The following is a 24,342-nucleotide window of genomic DNA, read 5'->3' on the forward strand; positions in this document are numbered from 1 at the left end:
TGAGATCGTAAGCAGTATGTGACAGCCGTCTGCACCTCTCTGTCACTGTGAAAATGCTAATCGGACAGAAATTGTTTCAGGTGTGAGAAAAGAGGTAATCGCTAGAGCGAAATGTGGGCTGTAGGTTGGATGTTGAAAGACATCCCAGCGGAACTCTTGCAAAAGAGTGTGACGTATGTGGCCGAGCGATTACCATCGTTACTAAACAGCAAACATTGCCGTCTTGTCAGTGTTGCCAACTGTTACCAGATATCACACGGCCCTTCGTACTAAATGACTTATTTACTTACCGTACTTTATGTTGGAAGGTTATTCTAAATAATTCAATAATTTGTAACATATTTTTGTAGGCAAACTATACGAGAAAGGGATCAACATGCTAAGTATTTTGTTTGGCAATACGAAATTCATTGGCTTGACTAAACAATTGACTCACGAGACCTAACCTAAAAATGTATTTTGTTTGACCACATGAAATTATTAGTACTAACTCCGAAAACTTACCTGACTATAGTCTTGAATTATAACCACAACGCAACACATAAAATAACTATTATGTGTTCATATTAATACTGTCTATTTGTATGTTCAAATTTCACTAGCTTCCAGTAACAGGCTCAGAAATCTAGTAAAATTTCAATTTCATGGAACTCCAGTACCGACAAATATTGTCGATATTTGTCTCACAAGCAAACATTCTGATGGTGGCAGATAAAAAAGTTATTTTTTTTTCTTCCGCCATGTTAATATTGTCAAAAGAAGTGCTTATACAAATTTTGGCTCTCGATCGCAATTACAAAGTCTTCCAGAAAGTGATTTTCCCTGGGGCCGTTTACAGAAAAAAGCACAATTGCATGGAAAGATTTATTGAAACAGACACAGCAATTGTTACGCTGTCAACATGTCCCCCACAGGAATTGAGACATTCGTCATACTATGGGATCAATTTTTGTGTCCTTGTGTCGTAGAAGTCAGCCGCCTTGGATCGGAACCAGCGTTTAACAGCTGTCTGCACCTTTCTGTCGACCCATGTTACGACAAATGTCTCAATTCTAGTGGGAAATATGTTGAAAAATAGCTTAACAATTGCTGTGTCTATTACAATCAATTTTTCCAATGAAACTGTGGTTCTTTTCTGTTAATGGCCACTGGCGAACTTATTTTTACGGCGCTCATAATTGCGGTCGAGTGGCCAAAATTTGTATAAGTACTACTTTTGACATTATTAATATGGTGGAAGAAAAAAATTTGACTTTTTTATCTTCCTCCATCAGAATGTTTGCTTGTCAGCTGCCAACATACTGGTCACAAAATCACTACCATTTGTAGTAGGATGGAAGAGAAGGCCTTATGGCCTTAATCCTATCAGATTAAATAAATTATTATTATTATTATTATTATTATTATTATTATTATTATTATTATTATTATTTGTCAGTATCGAAATTCGAAACGAAGTTGGCAAAAGAAAATTAAATCTGCAAACTAGAAAATCACCACAATCCACTAGCATATGTAGCACTAGCATATGTAGTGTCAGTATATCTTTTCATGTCAGTATATCTTTTCATTAATAATCTTCCTCGTATGTAATCGTGAAAACTTTGTAACTAATTCAGCAGTTCATAGCATAAATACACGTCAAAAAAATGACTTTCATACTCCATCGGCAAGTCTATCGTGCTATCAAAAGGGAGTGCGTTATATGGCAGTAAAATTTTTAATAGCCTCACTATCGATATAAAAAACGAAACTCAAAACATAAAATTATTTAGGGCCAAATTAAAGGAGTACCTAATTTCTCACGCCCTCTATTCTGTAGGTGAATTCATGACATTCAATAACACTTCATGAAATTGATACTAATACTTTGTGTTGTACTAGTACACTATATTGTAAATCTCGTCTATATAGGCTATATTTCATCTAGACTGTGACTATAAATTAAGATTTTATAATAGTATTAAGTTTTTTTGACTTGTTCCATATTCTAGCTGTAAGCATGTATGAATACCATGGAATGTTAATAAATACAATACAATGGGGGGGGGGAAATGATTGGGGTGTGAAGTAAGTTAACTTCATAGGTTCGATGTCAGAAGTTCGAACCATATTGATGAGCTATCTTTACTTTTGTGACATAAGATGTAGTGTAAAGTCCCTGAGCCAAATAACGCCGTGTATACCTTTAACGCCACCCTATTAAAATTTGTTAACGAGACAAATTTTCGGTAGTGCACTACTGTAGCCTTTATTCACTTGCAATCTAGTGATGAAATGAGTTACTAGCTGTCCGCTGACATTTACGAGTGACATTATATTCCATCATTTTCCTGTTGTGTGTTGATAGTGAATGGCTGTTTTTATATCAAGGTAAGAGGCAATATTTTTATTTTGTGTGTTGAGCAAATAATAACTATATTAAACTATATATTTTCGTGATCCTTAAACATTCTTCTATGTATGGAAAGTATTTTCTATCTATAAAATTTGAAAATGTTAGAGAAACAGGCATGTCATGTTATCAAGTACCCAGTAGCGCTTTAACGCCATGTGGCGTTAAAGGTCTACAGACAAAATTTTAGGTTATGTTAGTACTAAGGCTGACAGTACAGCATCAGTGTGAAAACATCAGGAAAGTCGCTAAGCTTTCAACTTACAAATGTTCAGAATGTGCAGTGATGATATTGGTTCAATTGCTTATCGAACTCTTAATTTTTTTTTTATTTTACATAACTTGATTTTTTTGTTTTACTTATTGGAAAACATTCATATTAAACTAAGGTAAATGCTTTTGTGTTTAATAACTTTCTACTGTGTCACATTGTCTCTTTTTTTTTAAAGTAAGGAGTCGCTGGAAAACATATTTTCCTAACCCATCTGGTGTTTCAGTTTCAGATCAAGAATCTTTCATTAGTATTGAGTGATTTTGTAACTTTTATTAACAGAAACTCAAATTTAGTCGCTTAGTTCTATTTGTGTTGCTTAGGAAAAATAATCCATAAGTGTATAGGTTACTAGAAAATAGGTGGCGTTAATTGGACAACCTGTTCCTAATAACGCCAGTTTACAAAGTTTTGCTATTTGAGTTCTAATTCTTGTTCGGTATATAATATATCCATTTTCATTGTGCTGTTTTGTAAAGATAAGATTACAGTTTCTATTTCATAATTTTCGTGTTTGTACATAACTTATTTCCAGAGCAACAGTGACTGAAGTGTTAAGGTGGCGTTATTTGGTACGTGTACCTTATTCATATAGTTCAAAATAAATCTATTTCTCTGTATTTGTGTACTTTGAATGCTGTCCATCAATTTCAAATGCATGTCTAAAGTCTTGTAATTGTGTGTAGTTATTTAGTATCTATTAATATATGCAGACAGCCTGTTATTATTACCAGCGCTTGAAGAAAACAGCAGAGTGCATTTTGTCGTGTCTCTAAAATTACAGCTTTGCAACAGGAGGCTGGCTGTAATACCCGTGATTGTGCACAGCGGCACTGCCTATTCGTTATCATGCGGGGGTGGATCAGTCCACGGGCTGAGGAAGCTTCCGTGATAGACTTACACGACAAGGAGATCGACAGATTCTTTTACTCAGACGTGACATGGATCAGGTATTATTTCAGGACTATCGTTTCCCGTCAAAAATTTTTCACAGTATATCACCATTGCTTCAGCACTATCACAGTCTGTGAGACGATATTAGCTCCCAATCATGGTAGAAGAGCTCGACCTTGATCACGAGCGCATAGCGCATCCACTACGTAGAGTCATAACGTAGACAACAGGGATGTACAGTACATGCACATGCAGCGAATAAAGGCAGCAATTATTACAGTAACTTGCGTTACTAAATTTCTGGCTATGTAATAGGGCTAATTACTCAGTTATTTAATATACATGTACATATATAAACAAATCGCAAAGGGAAGGGTTTTTAGGAACAAAAAGAGACATAGGAAAAGTTAATTGTATGTAAACCATTTTATTGTTAAAAGCAATTATTTATTATGTAAATATTTCACTTCATTGGTTAGAAGAAACTAATAGGGTCTACCTGCTCGACGTGTGTGATCTCTAAGTACTTTTGAGTATTTGTTGAAAAAATAATAATGACAATATTGATTGAAATTGAGTATATTGATTGTGTGATTGTGAAAATATAGTCCTTACTCTCCAGTCGTGATTAGGTAATGAGTGATTTGTGAGATGCACGTAACACGAAAAAACAAATTGATTAAAGTAAGATATTGAGAGCCATCGTAATTTTTGGGGTCAATCATTTAAGGAGATATGTATGACTTTTAAAACTTCCACAATTTCGGCCAAAATTTGTGAAATTTAAACTATATAAACATCTATAATAATATCATCTGTACAAAATTTGGTGCAATTAGGTCGATTAGTTTTGAAATTATATTTTTAAGTGTATTTTATATTGACGTTACTAAAAATGCTTCTTGCATCAAAGTTTTCAAAATGTTTAGTTCATATTTGCTCAAAATCCTGAAAATAGTTATTGGAATAAAAGTGAATTAGCATTTTGAGCTTAGTAATAGTATAAGTTAAAGTGCAATCAAAGATAAAATATTATTTCTAAATTAAAGAAACACGTAGTCTAATAAAAGTAAATATCCAGAAACAAGCAACAAATAAAACATCAACAATACATTTAAAATAAAGAAATAAAAGGAATATAGATACAATCTACTGACCCAAATGTAAATTAATTTACCTTCGATGTCAATTCCGAAATGAATTTATTTCTCTCTTCTCCTGAATAATGCCTATTTTTTTTCATGTTGCGTCTCATAATGCCGTTTTATGTTGCTTTTTTCGCAAATGATATTTTTTTTACACAACAAATACTGGACTTCATCACCATGTTCGAAGCATAAATATTGTATCTTCCACTCTTCCTTGAAAGCTTTAAGCGCTGTGTTCTAAGATCTGTACATCCTTTAGCAATGTTTACAGGTAAAAGGGCTCCGCGCGCGCGCAGCGGGCATAAAAAAGCTCTCGCTCGCAATTATTAATCACCATCGCAAGACTGGTGTACAAGAACACAATTCAACATCTTAAATACAAGTTTAAATTTTAGTAGCCGCAACGGACCTTGTTATAATGGGAGGGGTGTCAGTGACGGATGTACCGTTTCCTACACAATAATTTGCAATAATTTTCTGCATGACATTATTGTATTTACATTGGATTGCAAAATAATTCAGATATTAAATTACAATACACAATTTCTAATGAAACTATGCTCCAATTATACATACACAATGTTCTGCCCAAGGGCTGGTCTTTCATTACAAACCCAGCATTCTTCAATCTTTTCTATTTTCTGCCTTCCTCTTAGTCTCATTCTCAATGCCGTCTATCATCAAATATTTTGTGCGAGATCGTGCGTATAGGCTTGGTTTCCGCACAGAGCTGTATTTTCCAACTGTCTATGATCGTAATAAATGTAAAGTAATAACGCCAAATTTCGTACTGACACAGTTTTTGACTGGGCATGGAAAATTCGGGGAATACTTAAATAGATTCCATATTAAAGACGATGCAACTTGCATTTGTGGGGAGGAATCTCAAGATGTCAAATATGTATTATATGATTGTCCAGTCTTTTGCCGTGAAAGATACGAGTTTGAGTTGTTGCTGAACACTTTAAATTATACATTTAACAAACCGTTAACCAATATACTTACCAACTCCAGATCATATAAGTATTTCATGTCCTTCTTGAATAGAATATTCGTGGAACTGTAAAATGTTAAATTACTCCGGGGGGGGGGGGAATCGTTTTAGTTCTAATCAACTATAATGAAACTGTAAGTCTTCAATTTCGCATACTATAATATTGTATTATTGGTTTTAATTTTTATTTTAATTAGGAATTTGATTTCGAATTTTGAGCCATTTCTTGTAATACCTGATTATTGCCAATTGTTGTTACTAAATAATGTATTTAATTCGTAAATTTTAAGCCATCTCTTAGTATAGCTATTTATTGCTTCTAAAATAACATGTTTAATAGTTATTATATATATATTTTTTTCTTCTTGCTATAACCATTAGATATAAATATAGAGACATGCCTTAAGGCTTTATGAAACGACCCATTCTTTCATTAAAGTGCATTCTTGTACATAATTCATGTGAATTGTAACCTTGACCACAATTTTGTATTATAATTTTATTATTGTTTATTGCTTATAAAATATGTATCTTGATACCAACTATAACCCTAATATACCTCAGGGTGAAATAGGGTTTATTAAATTGGATAAAAAAAACCAATCCACGGTAAGTCTAAAATTCCACATTCAGTATTCCCAACCTCACACACATAACAATTTCCCTCTTCTTACCGCTTAAGTGACATATTGATTTTACTGCTTTAGGCTTTTAACATATTATTTTTAGAGACGTTCAATATAGTAATAATTATAAATTGGAAACTTACCACTGCAATTTCACCTAAATTGCACTGTTAGTTATTGTTTTTAAATATTTACAAAAATTAAGTAAACTCTACAACTCCACTAAAGTTACTGCATTCGTGATGCATGTAACATTAAGGAAGCCGTTTGTTTTAAGTTCGCATTTATAGACTGGGGAAAAAAAAAGACAGACGTATATCACGGCCTGCTGAAGTATAATAAACACAGAAAGCATTTTAAAGCAACAATGTTGAAGATAGATATTTTTGTTTTGCAAATTTGCCGTCATTGAACAGAAACCAAGATGGAGATTTCATTGCAATTAATTAGAAATTCCTCCTTCAGGCATGTAATGAACGATCTTCGCACAAAATAATGTACGATAAACGAGCGGTATGTTTTCTTTCAATTCTCGGAAATTAAAAAAGCTCAACTACGTTTCGCTTTTTCAAACTTTTCCTCGAACATGAAAACTTCAACATACCCCTCTTGCAACGCATATTACTATTTTCTGCCCCGATCTCTTCTCCCGTTCAACATTCCGTCCAGTGAACATTCAGTAGGTAGTTTCTTCTCAGTCAGTGACCTAACCAATTTCTTCTTATCTTCCAGATCAGTTTCAACAATATTATTTTTTCACCCATTTTTTCCAACACAGCTTCATTTCTTATTCTGTCTTTAAACACGCTCCACTCTTCTCCATATCTACATTTGAAAAGCTTCACTTTACTTTGTCGTAATGTCCATGTTTCTGCTCCCATACAATGCCACACTCCACACAAAGCATTTCACTACCGGTAGTCTTTTCCTTAATTTTTTTACTTGGTTATTTAACGACGCTGTTTCAACTACGAGGTTATTTTCCGTAGATGAGATTTGTGATCGCGAGATGAGGCAGAGGATTCGCCATAGATTACCTGACATTTGCCTTACGGTTGGGGAAAACCTCTGGAAAACCCAACCTGGTAATCAGCCCAAGCGAGGATCGAAACCGCGCCCGAACGCAACTCCGGATCGGCAGACAAGCGTCTTAGGCGACAGAGCTACACCGGTGGCTCTTAATTTTTTTCAGAGGTCCATAGAAGATGCTTATTTTCTATTAAAAACTTCCTTCGCCATTGGTATCCTCCTTTTGACTTCCTGGCAGTGTTTATGTTACTGCTTATAGTAAGCCCCAAGTATTTGAAGTTATCCACTTTTTCTACTGCCTCATTTAGTTTTCGCACGTTTACCTTATTTATTTTTCTTCCGATAATCGTGGTCCTCCTCACACATTGTGAAGTTGAAATAGATGAATATAGATTATTGGAATAAAGAAATTGGATGTTATTAGTAATGCCAATTGAGAAAAGCGAAATACAAGTTTAACAACTTTAATTACATATATTGTGCTTTTCTCTTGTTATTATAATATAAATACATTTTCATTATCTGCTGAAATGATATTTTAATTTAAACATTTTATAATATAATTACAAATAACCTGATTAATACATTAAATGAAGAATTGTTCAAAACGCAGTTATCAAGTCTGAATGGTGGAGTGTCATTTTCTTTAGATACAATGGACATGGAATTAGAAGATAAAGATGTAGATGTGGAAGTAGGATTTCGCACTTTATTTAGTGCTTCTACTTCCATTGTTACATTAATGAATTCATCCTCATCGATTTGCGGGGAAACAATTAGCGACATTGACTAAACGAAAGAACGACCATGCGATAAATCGATTGTGATAAATAGAGTTGTAAAAATTTCGCGATGTATGACTGTGATTGGTTGGAATTCAAAATTTCGTTACACTTCATTACGTCGAAAATTGAATGACGTCATATAAACTAAATAGTCTCTAAAATACATGTATAAAAGATTTTTCAGCTGTTGACAACTCAACCCATCTTTAGGCTTGTAATTCGTCAGTTTATGTGGGTTTTATGAAAACCAGTCTCTCGGAAAATAAAGTTTGTGCAAATTCATTTATTATGAAAATACACATGTAGATTTATTATAAAAATACATAGGCCTATTACATAAATTAAAAACTATTACAGACATTAAATAATACTGAACACATTAAATAAATTAAATTTTAATGAATTTACCCAAGCATGTTTTTTTTGCTCTCTATTTGTTGTCTTACATAGAAGGCCGATATCCTTGTGACCCCAAGTTATGGCAGTTTTTGTCTTTTGTCCGTATACTGCCAAGAAGTGGTAAAGCCTGGTTCACATTAAACCGGGAAAGAGAACCAGAATGAAAACGAGAAGCAGAGGACGTGAATATGAAAATTTTGATTCACAATAAACCGAGAACGTAGACGACTATGTATATCGATATGCATGTCAATAACGATATGTAAAGTCGATATTACGCATTCTGATGTTATTTGTGTATAATTGGCCAATGGCGTTCTCTCATGAGTACAAGGCAGCCAACATAAACACAGGTTAACCAACTTCGAAATTTCAACTGAAACATTTCATTAGGTACGGTACTATAAATATGCCCATGCATCTTTATTATCACAACCTATTTTAAGTCTACCATAACGTAAAATAATTAGAGAAGAAACATTTGTAATAGAACAAAAATGAACACAACAGTAGTTATTGAATTGAAGCATGAATAGTGTGTAATACAACCAATACAGTAATAAAATATGATTCACTTACGATCGGTGTTCAAAGATGCAGCTATTGAAAGCCACGTATTCTCCTCATTTTCTCATCTTTATACGAGGCGCGCCGCTTATCGTAAACGTGAGGATTTTCCTCAACACTCAATATTAGAATGTCATCAAATAAAACTTGCTCCATGATGCACAGCACAAAACAAAATAATGCATAGGTTATGTCACGGTCTTCTTGCTACAAAATATATGACGACAAAATAGCTTTTAGATGGCAATGGAATGAATCTAGTGGGCTGTGATCGGAAACGTGAACGCCAAAGTTGAAACTTGGCCAACTCTCCGTTCCCGATCCTGGGCTCCGGCAAGCTTTTCGTTAATTGTGAATGCTCACATTTAAATGTACACATTTTAACAATTTTACCGTTTTCGTCTTCGTTCCGACTCTCGTTTCCGGTTTATTGTGAACCAGCCTTAAGAGTGGACCCCCGACAGAAATATAGAGAACTCTCGACACAGACTGAGAAGATATGTATAGTTTCAGAAGATTTCAAATGACACTTTTTATTACATGCAGAGAAGCCTTATACAGTAAATTATGTATTCAGTGCCGTTAAATATAGATTTACGTTGTTTTTAATTTATTTACAATGTCGCTTTAACTTAGGAAGTCATATCGCGACAATACGTACATAAACAATTCTTACAGTTTACATAGAGTTTACTGTATTACAATAATCATTTTAGATACATTTGTAAATGTTGATAGCTTTCAGAAATTTAATTAAGTTTGAACTGAATGATGGGTTGTTTAGAACTGTTGATAAGTCTTTTGGTATATGGAATTGATCTCGATAAAAATGATATAGTGGACATACAGAAATTAAATGGCGTACAGAGATCCTACTGTGGCAATTGGTGCATGTTGGAGGAGGAGTTCTGTCTAGAAGATAAGAATGTGTAATTTTGGTGTGGCCAACTCGCAATCTGGTGATTATTACTTGATCTTGACGTTTAAAATTCTGTAGTGGATATTTCATTCTGCAATGCTGTACTATTTCGTGAAGTTTGCTAGATGATGACTCTGCCCATGATGTTTGCCAATGGTTGTGCAGGTTTCTGGTTATGTATTTAATGGCATCTGTATGAGGAATAGATGTGAAAAAATGCAATGGAAGTCGTGTAGCTTCTTTTGCTGCGGCATCTACAGTTTCATTTCCAGGAATGCCCTGATGAGAAGGGATCCATAGAGTTATTTTTCGTCCTTGTTTCATCAAGTCAGTGAGGAGCTGGTGTATTTCTTGAATTAGTGCGTTGGTAGAGAATATATCTTGAAGAGCTTGTAAACTTGATTGAGAATCAGTGTGAAGAAGATAAGATTTATCAGTCTCTGTTTCCAGAATATATTCTGAAGCTTTTTTGATGGCGTATAACTCAATGTGAAAACTGAATAAAAAGATGGCAATGTGTACAACATCGTGTGATCAGGGTAAACTACAGCACATCCACATCATTGGTTAGTCTGCGATCCATCTGTGTATATGTGACGGTAATTACTGTACTGATCCCATTGCTCTCTGCAAAATTGTTGATACGTAATATTGTTCGTTTCGGGTGATTTACGTTCTTCGTTATACTTGTAACGTAATACGTACAGATAGGTCTTTTATATTTTTTCTTCACTGAATAAACAAAATGGTACACATTTTTAATAAATATTCACTGGAAACATAGCCTATTAGAATCTCTAAATCTTTACACTTAAAAAGAATATCTTTGTGAAAGTTATGCTGTATACAAAGTTGAACCGCATAACTTATTTACGATCAAATTGTGCCTGATCATGGAAAATAGTATCAAGATAGCGTGCACTGCTGGTAGGGAATCATTCTTCCTTTAAACTGACTACGTCGTGTGTCTTTATATTAACCGTAGATCAATAGCTTTTACCCACTGCCCTAAAATTTAAAGATTTTATAATGGTACTTAGAAACAAAGTCCACAATAACCAGTGCGAGATTATTCATAAAATAAACGCGGGAAATGCGTGTTGCCTCTATGTTGGAACGCTTTTATTTTGTGCAAAGTGGAGGTACTTTCTTCTTCTTTCTCTTCCTCTTTTTCTTCCTCTCATCAACCGACTAACATAGCTATTGATCTGAGTAACTGATTACTTTGAGTGATCGAGTGACTGCATTGACTGACTTCGGTACACTGGCTGGAAGAATAACTCTTTGATCGACCTACTGGATTGAGGAACACAGTACATTGAGTGATCGAGTGACTGGCTGCATTAGCTGAATGACACACTGCAATCAATGATTGATTGAACACATTTACTAACTAGTCGGAGTTGATTACATTGACTAACTAAATAGGCTGTTTTTAAGGGCTGATAATCCACTTTCACAGAGCGACTTGTCTACTCCGACGAAGTGAGTGAATACTCTGACGAAGTAACCCTTAAATTCACAAAGTATCCTATAGGATACAATACATTAATAGGCTATATCTATATTTTAATAGAAAAAAAAATTGGTAGGAAAATTAAATTTAACCAAAATTTCACAATACTATATTAATATTGTACAACATATAAAATAATATATGGATATTGCGGTAGTTGTTTTCTTTACAGTCCGACACGGTTTAATAAACTAGTGTGAGAAATGAAGTTTTGCCAATTTAAGGGTTAATGGCTATCCTATCGACGTAAAGGACTAGTCTGAAGAAGTTAAGGACTACTCTGACGAAGTTACTGACTACTCTGACGAAGTTACCGGCTACTCTGTCGAAGTTACCGGCTACTCTGTCGAAGTTACCGGCTACTCTGGCGAAGTTACCGGCAACTTTGACGAAGTTACCGGCTACTCTGTCGAAGTTACCGGCTACTCTGGCGGTTACCGGCTACTCTGGCGAAGTTACCGGCTACTCTATCGAAGTTACCGGCTACTCTGTCGAAGTTACCGGCTACTCTGGCGAAGTTACCGGCTACTCTATCGAAGTTACCGGCTACTCTGTCGAAGTTACCGGCTACTCTGGCGAAGTTACCGGCTACTCTGTCGAAGTTACCGGCTACTCTGTCGAAGTTACCGGCTACTCTGGCGAAGTTACCGGCTACTCTGTCGAAGTTACCGGCTACTCTGTCGAAGTTACCGGCTACTCTGGCGAAGTTACCGGCTACTCTGTCGAAGTTACCGGCTACTCTGTCGAAGTTACCGGCTACTCTGGCGAAGTTACCGACTACTCTAACGAAGTTACCGACTACTCTAACGAAGTTACAGGCTACTCTGGCGAAGTTACCGGCTACTCTGGCGAAGTTACCGGCTACTCTGTCGAAGTTACCGGCTACTCTGGCGAAGTTACCGGCTACTCTATCGAAGTTACCGGCTACTCTGTCGAAGTTACCGGCTACTCTGGCGAAGTTACCGGCTACTCTATCGAAGTTACCGGCTACTCTGTCGAAGTTACCGGCTACTCTATCGAAGTTACCGGCTACTCTGTCGAAGTTACCGGCTACTCTGGCGAAGTTACCGGCTACTCTGTCGAAGTTACCGGCTACTCTGTCGAAGTTACCGGCTACTCTGGCGAAGTTACCGACTACTCTAACGAAGTTACCGACTACTCTAACGAAGTTACAGGCTACTCTGGCGAAGTTACCGACTACTCTGTCGAAGTTACCGGCTACTCTGGCGAAGTTACCGGCTACTCTGGCGAAGTTACCGGCTACTCTGACGAAGTGACCGACTACTGTGATGGAGAGACAGACTACTCTGGCAGGGAGCTCGATTATTCATCCATTGTGACCGGCTGCTATCATGAAGTGAAAGCAGTGGAAAATGGGGTATTCAGAGAAAATGTAGCTTCACTTATTTTTTGCATACCGTAGAATTTAATTTTCCAAAATTCTCAATCCTATATTGCTGTCATGAGGAACTAGCTTTTTGTCTGTGTGCAGATAATAATTTATTATTGTGTGCAATATAAAGTCTTGAGCAGACTTCCCTTCATGCGACTTGGATTAAGTTTACATTTAGAATTTTAGTGTTCGTAATACTTTAGTCGTAAAATTTAAGGGTTCGTTAAAGCAAGTTACGTGGAATTTAGGTTAAAGAGACACTTTTAACCTAATATAATATATTATCTCTAAACTTTAAAGTTGGAGTGCTAATTAAAAAATATTTATAACGCGGTACTTCTAGGTAAGTCTAAAAATAAATAAAATTTTCATTCAACTTTAAATTGCAGTTTTGGCTTAAAGTTAACATCTTGCTTAATAATAGGGCCTCCTACCGCAACGTTCGTAAACATTCGTGTTATGGAGTGAAATTCCAAGACGTCGAGTTTTTATGACTGCAACCTGGCCACGCGTCAACTGTGAATGCCTTAATGACTTGTTCAGAAGTGCCTTCTGCTAATAGATCTAATATCAAGATTACTCGACTGCCTTCCTGTGCCGCCTATATGTATTGACAAAGACAGAATGTTGGAGACTCGCTGCCCTATGTCCTCAGGGCTCTATAGGAAGGAACTCAAGGCGGGAACATTTGACTAGACCCTAAAGACATACCGACTGCGACGGGAATTGCTCAGTCTTTTAATAATTAAGAAGCTGTTTATGGGCGCTTTTTAATAGGGTGTAGTGAGGTAAATGCGACCAAAACTTTTAAGTATGTGACTTCGAAAACAATATACTTACTAGATAGACATAGAGTGGAAATATAAATTCTCCTTATACAGATTAAGGGTGCTATGCATAAACATTTTGCAAGCCCGCGCTACGAGCGTGCTAAACTAGCCCCGGCTATCGACTAGTTACTTGTACAGGATTCATATCATATCATATATCATATCATGTCATATATCATATCATGTCATATCATATATCATATATATCATATCATATCATATCATATCATATCATATCATATCATATCATATATCATATATCATATCATATCATATCATATCTCATATATCATATCATATCATATCATATCATATCATATCATATCATATCATATCATATCATATCATATCATATCATATCATATCATATATCATATGTCATATCATATCATATGTCATATCATATATCTCATATATCATATATCATATCATATCATATGTCATATCATATATCTCATATATCATATATCATATCATATATCATATCATATCATATCATATATCATATCATATCATATATCATATCATATCATACATCATATCATATATCATATCATATGTCATATATCATATCATATATCATATCTCATATATCATATCTCATATATCATATCTCATATATCATATCATATCATATCATATCATATCATATCATATCATATCATATCATATCATATCATATCATATCATATCATATCATATCATATCATATCATATCATATCATATCATATCATATATCATATCATATCATATCATATATCATAAATCATATCATATATCATATCATATCATATATCATATCATATTATATCATATCATATATCATATCATATCTCATATATCATATCATATGTCATATATCATATCATGTCATGTCATATATCATATCATATCATATCATATCGCTATCACTGGTTTATGAATATGAAAAACGTTAGTTGCCTGATCATCTACCGGAAGCCCGAGCTAAGAATGTCTATGAATACGGCCCTAAGCTACTAATATTCATTTCCATAGTTGAAATTCGCACTAAATTTTGGTAATGCAAATATTATTGAAGTTTCTTTTCTACCGCCTTCCACTCTGGCTAAGAACCCTATGCTGAGGAGGCTGAGTGTTTTGCGCAGCTTTTCGAAATGTTGTGATCAGATAAAAATTATACCGCTTTTGTCAGAGCCTGAATTAAAAAATTTGGTACCCATTCATTTTAAATCTTTACAAAATTGACTAATAGGACACATAATGCTCTGTATTATTTGTCGGTATGTATGTGTGTAACTGTGTATGTATGTATGTGTGTATGTATGTAATGGTTTATTTAACGACTGCAAAGGTTATATCAGCGTCGCCGGTGTGCTGGAATTTTGTCCCACAGACGTTCTTTTACATGCCAGTAAATCTACTGACATGAGCCTATCGCATTTAAGCACACTTAAATGTCATCGATCTGGGCCGGGATCGAACCCCCAACCTCGAGCACAGAAGGCCAGAACTATACCAACTGCGCTACTGAGGACTACTGTGTATGTGTGTTTTTTGTGTGTTATGTATGTCGTCATCATCATCATCATCATCATCATCATCATCATCATCATCAGCCACATGGTTTAAGCCTTGTTTGGCTCGTTCCGGTCTTATGAAGTATATACATTTTAAAATGTTATGTATCTCTTTTCAAAATCTTCCTTCATCATATTTATATGATGGTCCGCCGAGTTAGCTCTGTGGTACTATGTCTGCCTTTAGACTAGCCGGCCCGAGTTCGATTCCCGGTAGGGTCAGAAATTTCATGTAAAATTTCTACCTCGGGTCTAGTAAAGAGTGATTAGAAGAGTATCAGGCATAGGGGGGGGGGGATAAAAACACGGTCTTTTACGTAACCCCACAGATAAAAATCACAAGGAGTAAGGTCTGGAGACCTAGGAGGCCACCGGCGATGAAGTTGATCTTCTCCTCCTCTTCCAATCCAACGTCCTAGAAAGGTGTCATTCAGGTAACGTCGGACGTGGTTAGAGAAATGAGGCGGGGCACCATCTTGCATGAAGATGAAGTCATGTGAATCATCAAGTTGAGGAAATAACCAGTTTTGAAGCATGTCTAGATAGGTTATTCCTGTCACAGTTTTCTCCATGAAGAAAAAAGGTCCATAAACTTTGTTTGCAGGTATGGCACAGGAGAAGTTAATCTTCGGTGAATCTCTTTCATATTCAATAACTGACATAGGATTTTCACTTGCCCAAATTCTAACGTTATGGCTATTAACTTTACCGGAAAGATGAAAAGTGGATTCATCGGAAAAGATTAATCATTCAGAAAAATTTAACTTCAATAATGGACTCTAGTTTTGCTAATTGCAGCACATAAAATGCTTTTTCCTGTTGTGTCACCATTTTACTACAGACAATCAACAGCGCCAATGCGGCCGCGCATGACAAGCAACAGCGCCAATGCGGCCATGATTGGAACTTCTACACGGACTGTTCAAGATGTAAACTTTCGTCTGTCCAGGAACATTGGAATTGTGTTTCTATCTTTTGTAGTTTGGAAGATATAAATATTTGAAATCTGCTCCTTCTTTTTGAATAGCCCTGTACATATATAGCCTAATAATTCTTTACATATTGCATACAGATTTAATTAAATTACATTAGCTCATAAATTAAGTTATTACTTTTTTCATATAGGCTTTATCTCAAATTAAATAAGCATGTACTAGTCGTTAAAATAATTTAATTGAAGAATATTGCTGTAGAATCTTTAGTGTATTGTAAATATATCCGCAATTTAAATATATGTGTCACTATTGTATTGATTAGACCACTAAGTCTGGTTTAGTGGAAGAGAAAGCCTTATGGCCTTAAATCTGCTAGCGAAAATAAAACATTTTGTGCGAGATCGTGCGTATTTGCTTGTTTTCCGCACAGAACCAATACGCGGTAAGTGTGAAATACCACATTCAGTATTCCCAACGTAACACACATAACAATTTCCCTCTTCTTACCGCTTAAGCGCCACATTCATTTTACTGCTTTAAGCTTTTAACATGTTATTTTTAGAGACGTTTAACATAGTAATAATTATAAATTGGAAACTTACCACTGCAATTTCACCTAAATTGCAATGTTAATTATTGTTTTTAAATATTTGCAAAAATTAAATAAAGTCTACTACTCCACGAAACTTATTGTATTCCTGATACAAGTAACATTAAGGAAGCCGTGAAAATATCAACAAGATTCCAGATGCGGATGTTATTACTGCAATATGTTACATAAATAATATTGTTAAAATATTAAAATGAAAAATAAATCATTACATAACCTTACCGTTTACTTTAAGTTCGCATTTATAGACTGGGGGGGGGAAGACAGACGTATATAATGCTTGCTGGAGTATAGTAAACACAGAAAACATTTTATAGCAACAATGTTGAAGAAAGATATTTTGGTTTTCCGAAGTTGCCGTCATTAAACAGAAACCAACATGGAGATTTCATTGCAACTAATTAGAAATTCGTCTTTCAGGTATGTAATAAACGATCTTCGCACAAAATAATGTACGATACACGAGCGGTATGTTTGTTTTCATGTGCTCGGAAATTAAAAAAGCTCAACTACGTTTCGCTTTTTCAATCTTTTCCTCGACCATGAAAATGTCAACATACCGCTCTTGTAACGTATATTACTATTATTCTATTCTGTATACGAGTATATTGACAGTACCACATCATTACACAAGGTATGAAACCCGTCATTATATGTAATTCTCCATACACCATTAGTACATATTCTACCAAACACTTTTCTTCTTCTTATGTGTTAAATAACCGACTAAAGTTCGTTCGTAATCTTAGTGTTTTCTTCGGTTTCTTAATCATTTTTAAGACTTAGCCTATCTTTCATTCAAACCAGTTTTACTCGTACACGTCATCACTTATTTCTTATTCTTCATTTTATATGACGTCTTTCTTTCTTCATTGATCGTCATTTTTACACGTTAATTCCAATTTTTTAAATTTATTGATGGTTTCATTCAGTTGTGGAAATCGATTTTTCTTCATGACAACTGTACTTCAAGGATATAGTAGTGTGGAGAAAGTAGTAATAGGTAGCGTTGCGTGTGTGAGAGGACTCTGCCAGACGTTACGCAATATCCCGAACGAGTGACCGCGGCATGGTGAACTTATGTGCCCAAAATAGCACTCAGCCTCTCACAGTCAATGGAATGCGCCTGCCAGCAGATTACCCAATTGACAGACGAGCCTGGAGGGCCTGTATACAGTCAGGCTGAGCTGCGCATTTCTTTAAAATGAAGTGTGCTCGTAGGGAAAGGCGAGCTTTCCTATTTCTTTTGAAAGCTGGGTTTCCTCGTGCATTGTGGAGTGGAACGTTATGAGATATTTATTATTATTATTATTATTATTATTATTATTATTATTATTATTATTACTAGTATTATTATTATTACTAGTAATAGTAGTACTATTGCTAGTTCTAATAATAATAATAATAATGATAATGATGATAATAATAATAATAATAATAATAATAATGATAATAATGATGATTTATTTAACCTCGCAGAGTTCTAGTGGTGATGGTGGTGGTTCTAGTGATGGTAATAGTTCTAGTGGTGGTAATAGTAGTTCTAGCGGTGGTAATAGTAGCTCTAGCGGTGGCAATAGTAGTTCTAGTGGTGGTAATAGTAGTCCTAGCGGTGGTAATAGTAGTTCCAGCGGTGGTAATAGTAGTTCTAGCAGTGGTAATAGTAGTTCTAGTTCTAGCAGTGGTAATAGTAGTTCTGGTTCTAGCAGTGGTAATAGTAGTTCTGGTTCTAGCAGTGGTAATAGTAGTTCTGGTTCTAGCAGTGGTAATAGTAGTTCTGGTTCTAGCAGTGGTAATAGTAGTTCTGGTTCTAGCAGTGTTAATAGTAGTTCTGGTTCTAGCAGTGGTAATAGTAGTTCTGGTTCTAGCAGTGGTAATAGTAGTTCTGGTTCTAGCAGTGGTAATAGTTCTGGTTCTAGCGGTGGTAATTGTAGTTCTAGTGGTGGTAATAGTAGTTCTAGCGGTGGTAATAGTAGTTCTAGCGGTGGTAATAGTAGTTCTAGCAGTGGTAATAGTAGTTCTAGCAGTGGTAATAGTAGTTCTAGCAGTGGTAATAGTAGTTCTAGCAGTGGTAATAGTAGTTCTAGCAGTGGTAATAGTAGTTCTGGTTCTAGCAGTGGTAATAGTAGTTCTGGTTCTAGCAGTGGTAATAGTAGTTCTAGTTCTACCAGTGGTAATAGTAGTTCTAGTTCTAGCAATGGTGATAGAAGTTCTAGTTTTAGCAGTGGTGATAGTAGTTCTAGTTCTAGCCGTGGTGATAGTAGTTCTAGTTCTATCAGTGGTGATAGTAGTTCTCATTCTAGCAGTGGTAATACTAGTTCTAGTTCTAGCGGTGGCAGTTCTAGTTCTTGTAGTTCTCTTAAATTGCCAGAAGTACTGTAGGCCTAAATGTTTGTGAATCTTTGTGTATCTGATAAATTTCTTTCTATCCAGATTCAATTGTCGAAGATTTGTCGATTTTTGTACGATATACAGTAATGTTGGTGATACGTTGATCATAAGATCAATATTTTGTCCATTTGCTAAGCAGCTTTATTTTTGTGATATTTTTGTGTAATGTTCGAGGTCATTTCATAACTTTCGACTGTTTTTGGAGCGGTACATTTTTGTTGAGTCCACACCTGTCGAGTAACGGTTAGCGCGTCTGGCCTCGAAACCAGGTGGCCCGGGTTCGATTCCTGGTTGGGGAAAGTTACCTGGCTAAGGTTTTTTCCGGAGTTTTGCTTCAACCCAATATGAGCAAATGCTGGGTAACTTTCGGTGCTGGACCTTGGACTCACTTCACCGGCATTATCATCTTCATCTCATTCAGACGCTAAATAGCCTAAGATGTTGTTAAAGCGTCGTAAAATAACCTACTAAAATAAAAAAAAATTGTTCATACTTTGGATTGCTGCGATCTATTGATCAGTTCGCTTGTCTCCGATCCATATAGCAGTCACCCCATGTACAATTATTAGGGACTTTGCGAAACATTCTGTATCTTTTGTATGGAAAATGAGAACCAATCCGGCATTTATTTTAAAAAGAGTTATTTTTTAATCAAGGAAAGCAATGAGTGAAATATTTTAACAACGCCGATATCTTATGTTGTTTTGCTATATTTTTGTTGAGGCTGTAATTAGGGGATAAGGATATACATTCTATTTTTTCTACATACCCGCAGTTAGTTCGATTTGTTACTATGGTAATATATTTTATTGTAAACATCAAGTCTCCGAGTTTTTACCAGTGTTCATTCCATCGCTATAGATTCGCAATGTGACAAGATATATATCTATATAGAATTAGTGAAATAAAAATTCTTTCGAAATATCATATATAGTGAACAATAAAGTTCGATATTTTATGTTGCTCATTGAAGTATATGTTTTGTAAGGACCAACGTTTTTTTATCTTTCTTATGTTAATAAAACCGTTATTATTACTCATTATAATGGACTTGTTTTAATCAGCTTTTCTTTGATATAAAGTTATAAAGTTCAGCTAATTTATACGAGTAACTACAACATAAATTACATTTAAAGCTTCTAAAAATACGTAATTGATTGTGTAGTTTGGGGCAGGACTTTAATTAATTTTCAGTTCAAATTGATTTACAGAGTCTAATTAAATTTGCTTTAAAAGTCTTTATCACATTTTAACGTTGTTATCTTGATGCAGAACTGACTGAATAGGATTTATTATGTATGTGTAAATTTTGTTATTTTTTTATTTAGTAGGTTATTTTACGACGCTTTATCAACATCTTAGGTTATTTAGCGTCTGAATGAAATGAACGTGACAATTCCGGTGAAATGAGTCCGGAGTCCAGCACCGAAAGTTACCCAGCATTTGCTCGTATTGGATTGAGGGAAAACCCCGGAAAAAACCTCAACCGGTAACTTCCCCCGACTGGGAATCGAACCCGGGCCACCTGGTTACGCGGCCAGACGCGCTAACCGTTACTCCACAGGTGTGGACTATAGACTAACTTTTGCTTTGTACAACTAACCGCATAAATTATAAAAAGAACTTACGATGGACTTCAACACTAGAGGGCAGTCAAGTAATCCAGCCTCATAAATTTACGAGAGTTTTCTATCCATATGTCTCGCTGAATAACAAATTGGCAATAATATAAACATTTTATTCGGTGAGGCATTCTGTGTTTGAAAATACAAAGTTTAGAGTATCCTTTACCCTCAAGAAAGACGAGCTTTTCTTGTTCATGTTAATAAAATAGTTCGGCCGGCGCTGTGGATTGGGTTCCAGCGTAGCTCAGATGGTAAGAGCACTTAACGTGCCAAGCTGAGGATCTTGGGTTCGATTCCCGGTGCAGGATAGAATTTTTACCCATTAATAAATAGTTAACAAAATAGTTTTGAAGCTTTCATTCTTCGGGAATCATGATGCCAATGATCCATGACCTTAGAATTACAAATAAAATGAACAATTAACATTGTGTAAAAAAAACAATAATTGAAGGGTCCAGGGGAAAAATGTGCTAAGTCCAATTTTATCAATTTTTTGTTTTGGATGCCATGTAATACCTCAGGCAATAGAGATTTCAGTGGTTTAATTGTACAGAGTAAAAACTTGATTAAGACAAAAATATTTGAAAAATGATAACTCAGAGACAATATAATGTAATGGACCTTGAAACTTTAAACTTGCTCTCCTGTAAAAAACAGTAAAATGTGACTTAGCATGTTCTTCCCCTGGACCCTTCAATTGGCAATTACATTTTTCATAATTTTGAATATAAAATAATTTACCATACATATAAGAATAACAAACAAAATACGTAATACTGTAATATGAACAATTAATAATAATTTTCATTTTCAGTTTATAAAAATGTGCTTTTCTATGTTCTGAAAAGTAATATTTGTACTCTGAAAATGTGCGTTCTACGTCACAAGACGTAACTGGAACAAATCTGAAATATGACACATTATTCCTTACTGTATCACCAAGTGAACAACAGCTTTGTAAGTATAATAGTGTATTTTGTATATGACACATCACATTAAACCTATAATTCCTTTCAAGAAGACTTTTCATTTTTTGCTTTAATGACTTTCGGGACTTCTGCTATTGGAATATGTATAATGATATGTTTTAACAATAATTATTCTTCCACATCTCATGGCGTCAGTCATTTCTATTTGAAGCGACATTGAAACATATCAATATCATACATAGGTCGAGAAAGCAAAAAAATTATGTAGCCTATATTTTGAGTCAAACTTTGAAGTGGAATGTTTCTCTTGATTATTGTATCCTCCATGCAAAGAAAAGTATTCCATATAAATGTTTCATAGCACAGCGTCCCAGAAATAAATATTGATTCTTTACATTTTGTATATACATTACACAGTTTCCACGTATTATGCATCTCCATTTGCTGATAGGCTTGTATGATTACCAGTAAATCTTGAAGTTTTGCATTCAACTTTGTGTGAGTAGAAAATTTTAAATTCTGCCATATATTAAAAACCGCTCACTAAACTGCACAACTCTGCTGCAAACGTTAGCACGTAATGGAACTGCTTCCCTACTGTGCCTATTGCTGTAATGTAGTTAGGAAAGTCATCCATCCACAGTTGCGGATATAGGCTACTGTGAGTTGTTTGTGAACAGAGTATAGTAGGCCTATACACAGCAGACAACTAGTGAGATGATCTATATGCGTGGCTGTACACAATCTGATATCTAGGCCTGTGTTTTGGTACTAACTTCCTACCTTTAGTTTTTACAACACAATCAATACATCGTAGTAATTCAATTATCCTATAGGATAAAGAACTAATATTATGTAATGTAAGTTATCGAGAGTTTTCAAATGCTTGACGTAGTTCTATGATTATTATTATTTTTTTTTTTGAGAGTGTGAGGTATTTTCGCTCTGATATTCGACTACTTATGTTGTTGAGATTTCCGTGACGTGTGGTCAGCACGACGCCGGGCCTCCACTTATTCTATGTTGACTGTCACATTGCACAAACATTCATGCCCTTGGCGAAATTCGAACCTAAGACTGTGGCTCTGATGCCACATTAAGGGTGCGCACCTTCACTGTTGTATACATTCCACGACTAATGATTTAAACTGCTTATTTTTTTATAAAAAGAAATAAATAAGTTTATTTATTTCAAATTTAAAATGCATAGGAAGATGCTACAACATGGTCAAGTACAAATTTATAATAATAATACAGAACAGAACATATAATACAGACTAATACATCAGACTACAGAATATAATTACAACAATAGAAATAGAAATAAAATAATACAATCAATATAAAAAGAGAATACAATAATATTAACAAAACTAGCCGTACCCGTGCGCTCCGCTGCACCCGTTAGAAATAAATATAAAGTAATTACATAATTAAAATAGGACGTCTGATCCAGGGAACATTCGTGTTGGATAGAAGGATAAATCGTTTAATATGTTACTTAATTTAAATTGCATCCAAATAATTAAAATGCGATCATTTTGGTCCAGAGACACTCATTTGGTGCAACGATAATTCCTTTAACATGTTTCTTAATTTTTATTACATGCAACCATAGTTTAATGAAGATTGACATCATTTAGATTTAATGCGTATATTTTATTTTACTTGTTATAGGTTTCCATTGAATTATGGTAATAACTTAATTTTAACCCTTGTTTTCTACGTATTCAGTAAATGGCGCTTGGCCCACTATGGTTGTGAACCCTTCAAATAACTTAAATTATATTATGTAATATTACATATTATATTATATTATATTATATTATATTATATTATATTATATTATATTATATTATATTATATTATATTATATTATATTATATTATATTATATTATATTATATCATATCATATTATATCATATTATATTATATTATATCATATTATATTATATCAGAAGTTACTGTAATAACGTTATAGCATTATGTCCATCTAGAGAAACTACACTTTCCAATGGTGAAATAATAATTAATTATACAAATCGGTTAATTTAGCTTCCGATATTACTTCATACAAACACAGAAACATTCTCTGTAGGCTATCTTTTATAGCTTTCGATTGTTGCTGTCCAAGGCCCCTTATAGGCGAAGTCATTTGTTTTTTAATTCATTGCACCGTCATAGATGGCGTTATATTAATTTTAAAACTCATTTATCTCATTAAATATCAGTCCTATCAAAATTGTTCGAGGAATGAAACGTATTACAAATTATTTTTAAAGAAACTTTTGTTATGTAACATTTTTCACAAAAATCAATAATAAGCGAGATATTTCGATTTATTTAATTCAGGCCCCCTTATAACCCCCCTTTTAAATAATGTATTTTGAATGCCATATAGCCTAAAATCTAAGTTACAACGAACTTAATTTATATTCTAATTTTCATCGAAATCCGTTTAGCCATTATGGCGTGAAAAGGTAACAAAAATACAGACAGACAGACAGACAGACATACAAAGAAAA

Source organism: Periplaneta americana, chromosome 11, assembly GCF_040183065.1.
Source record: "Periplaneta americana isolate PAMFEO1 chromosome 11, P.americana_PAMFEO1_priV1, whole genome shotgun sequence".
NCBI classification, from domain to species: domain Eukaryota; kingdom Metazoa; phylum Arthropoda; class Insecta; order Blattodea; family Blattidae; genus Periplaneta; species Periplaneta americana.